This window comes from Fulmarus glacialis, unplaced genomic scaffold, assembly GCF_000690835.1.
Source record: "Fulmarus glacialis isolate BGI_N327 unplaced genomic scaffold, ASM69083v1 scaffold35052, whole genome shotgun sequence".
In the NCBI taxonomy this organism is placed as follows: Eukaryota; Metazoa; Chordata; class Aves; order Procellariiformes; family Procellariidae; genus Fulmarus; species Fulmarus glacialis.
This window is the reverse complement of record NW_009199065.1, coordinates 30,576-34,371: the sequence shown is the minus strand read 5'-3', so window position 1 is coordinate 34,371 and position 3,796 is coordinate 30,576.

Sequence of the window (3,796 nt, the reverse complement as noted above, 5' to 3'; positions counted from 1 at the left end):
GGCTTGCAATGAATTGTCCTTATTCACTGTGTTTCTTGGAAGGTCTTCCAAAAAAGCACAACGATTATCTCTGTCAGCTTTTATCAGTAGATGATGGGCATCTCTGGAAAACAGTCAAGGTTTTTTAGAGCCACCCCAAGAACAAAGTAAACAATGAATGCTTTCCAGCAGAACAGACAGCATTTCTGGGATGTGGAAACCTTATGGGCAGGGGATCACTCACACAAAGTCTCCGCTGCTCTTTTCAGGGACGAATTCTGATTTCAGCTGGGAAGTTAGTCTGCTTTATGTCAGTGCAAGGTTGCTCAGCATCTGGTCCCAAGCAGTTGTCTCCTTCTAAGCTTTTACTTCAGAATAGTTTTCAAGCTTTTGAGCAAACACAGCATGAATGAATTTACAACTCGCAAAAGTAGAGCTATTGAATTTTTCACTGAGCTTGATTTCCATGGATTTCTTTTTCTTTCTGAAGCAAGACTGCCCACTGCAGTTAATGAAGCTCTGTTTATGATGTGCTGAGCCCAGTGCCTTCCTTTCACTGAGGACATAAGTTTGAGTCACTGAGGCCAAAGATACAAGTCAAGGTCCGGGAGGTAAAAGGCCAATGGATTAGTCATCCGCATCCAGCCCAGCCCCAAATCTGACATTTTGCACAGTGAGAACAAGTCTAGAGGAGATTTCTCCCCATCTATTGTTGAGGAATTCAATTCATGCTAAAATAAAACATAAATACAGTAGTTGAGTAGTGAAGCAGCAGGGGCAGTCTGTCATTCCAGAGCTCTTCCAAATGATTCCTTATGCCAATTCATCAAAATAGATTTGTTGTTTTTTTAAGATTATACGTGTGTTTGTGTGTGTGTGTATAAATTATTAAACAAAAGCTCCTCTCAAAATAAAACCACTGGGAACCTCCATGTAATAAAATGAGTCACACCAGGATGCGATGACTAAGTGGGAGAATAGGGAATTCCACTCCCCATGCCAGCTTTCTACACGATCAATTTTCTGTCAACAGGTGATGGGAGCTTGTCTCTCTGCCTTTTGTTTATTCCAAGAATTATTATTATTTTTTAATATTCTCTTTAAACAATTAAGATTCAAAGCTGAATAATCAGGACCAGGCATACTTCCACTAGGCGCCCCCATAGTAAACAGTGAGCCAGGGAATCCAGGCCAGTAGTGGCTGCCTGTGTTAATAAGGATTTACCAGCTGTAAAATTCCAAAATCTTGTGTCATACGGGGAAACCTTCCAAAACACTGGATTCCACCCTGTCTCGCTGAATCTCTAACAGCTATGGCAACTCCGTTTCTGCAGCCACACTCTTTTGCATTTTTGTGTGTGTGATCCTTAGATTTTTTCCTGTTTTGCAGTGTTTTTCTGGGATCCCCAGTTTAATGTCTGACAATTGCCCCATAGGATTACAAGAACACCTGGGGCAGGCAGCACATTTCAGCCAGGGAGTAAACCTGTGGGCAGAAAGGTTTGCTAGGTTTTCAGCAGCTATAATAGCAAGGAAAAGCAGGAGGTTTCCCATTTACCCTGAAACTTTCTAATTTGCACAGCAAAAAAGGGCAAACTCTAATCCTCCTGATTAATACTTGTTACTCTTCAGTGTTCACAAATGGTGGGATTTGCTGAGACACCTTCCTCTTTTGCTTAGAAAGAACAAACAAAACAGAAACTCAAAGAGAACAGAACCTCCCTGTTCCTCCCCAGTTCTGACATCTTTTTGAGGGAACTACCAAGCAGGCTCTGTGCTCCACTTTGCTGCCGCCTTACTTTGGTGCACTGCAAGGTATGAGGAGGGGAGATTAACCTGGAAGGTGATCACCTTTAGCTAATGCAAAAATCAGTCTCCCGACAGAGACATTTGTAATTTATTCCCCTGGTTCATCCCATCGCTCTGCATCGCTCTTTAGAGTGGAGAAGATACATATCCAGCTTTAAATGCTGGACTCCAGCCACAGACTGCGTGGAGCAGAGAAAGTCATCTTTCTAAACTATCAAGAAAATAGCAAGATAGCAAATTTATTTCATATACTCTCTGTAGAACCTCACATGTTGCAAACAAATTGAATCATTTAAGATTACAATACCACTCTCAGTTTTGCTAACTCTATAACTATTCCCAGATATTTGTGTTTTTTTCCTTAACCTTTCCCATTTAAAAAACCAAATAGTTTAGGTTCTTTTCCCCAGATGCTGGGCTTTTGTCTCAGGTTAAGATGCCTTAAAAACCTACATTGTAATCCTTGTTCAGCAGTGGATTGCGTCTGTGACTGAGTTATGATCCTAGTTCTAAGATATGTCTTGTTCCTCTCAATTCTCCATAACTTAAACCCTCTATTTCAGTTCATTAATTTAGAAATTCAGTGAGAGAACTGGAGCTTGGAGCTTGCATTAAATATTTGAAGTTGCTTACTGGGGTCAGATAGCAAACATCTCTTTTGGATGGATCTGGGGAAAAAATGGAAGTTTAAAAAAAAAATTTTGGTGTCTTTTTTATCTTTAATTTGCCTGAGAAAATTGCATCATTAATTTTGCATCATTAAGTTCAAAGAGATAATTGTTGCAAATATTTCACTATTTTTTGCATTCCCCGGGAGTTTTTTGATCATTCATGAAACTGTCAGACTACTAACATGCATTTAGTTCCCTGTTTGGGGCACAGTGAGAGATTTCAGACTTGACACAACAGAAAAAAGGAACATTGCTGTAGACAGTCTTAAAATTTCCTTTCACATCTCTCACAAGGATCATGATCCTCAGCCCTGGTTCCTCACTATCATCAAAACCACCTTCTATTCACATTATACATGCCATAATGCCATCCCATCACCGTTTTCTATAGTGAATTGTCCTGGCCAGAAGACTGTTTCATGTTTCAAGTCATTTGGCTGATTTTGAGCAGATAGATAACAACTTATACAATTACAACACATACGGGCTGTAAAAGGCATTTACTGCATAGAAGAGCACTTGCAATAGTGGCTTTACTTACCATAAAACGTCAGCCAGTATGTGCCTCTGGATTCATGGGTCTGGGGCAACACTTAGTGTGGACTCAGCCTCCCCAGGAGCTTCGGCCCAAAGTAAAACATCACCCCTTTTAACTCCTTGCTTGTCAAGGCTGCCCGACTCTTCCCGTTGTCACCTGGCAGTGTATAGCTGTTCATTGCTCTAGAACTGATTGCTGAGGACTCCCCACAACCCATTAACAAAGGATTTACCCCATTTCACTGAACTTTCTGGCTGCTTTTCATAAGCAAGTCCCATGCCCAAACACCCAGAAGTATTGAGCTCTTGCTACAGCTGCAGGCCAGAAGGGAGTGATGTAAGAAATTATAAATTCTTAATTTTCTATATTTTTAAATCTATTGTGCATTTTAATTGTATCTAAATATATATTTAACAAACCATCACTATCACCAGCTATAAGCTGTGAATATAAAACCTTTCTCGGGAGCTGTGATTTCCTTTTAACTTTTGCAGTGAGAGGTACAGGAAGATTGATAGCATCATTGGGTCCAACTTATTGTGCTTTATAAACAAGACTTTTTCTAGAAAGTGGAAATTCCAAAATCAGAAAACGCTGTCTAAATATATATTTAACAAACCATCACTATCACCAGCTATAAGCTGTGAATATAAAACCTTTCTCGGGAGCTGTGATTTCCTTTTAACTTTTGCAGTGAGAGGTACAGGAAGATTGATAGCATCATTGGGTCCAACTTATTGTGCTTTATAAACAAGACTTTTTCTAGAAAGTGGAAATTCCAAAATCAGAAAACGCTGCT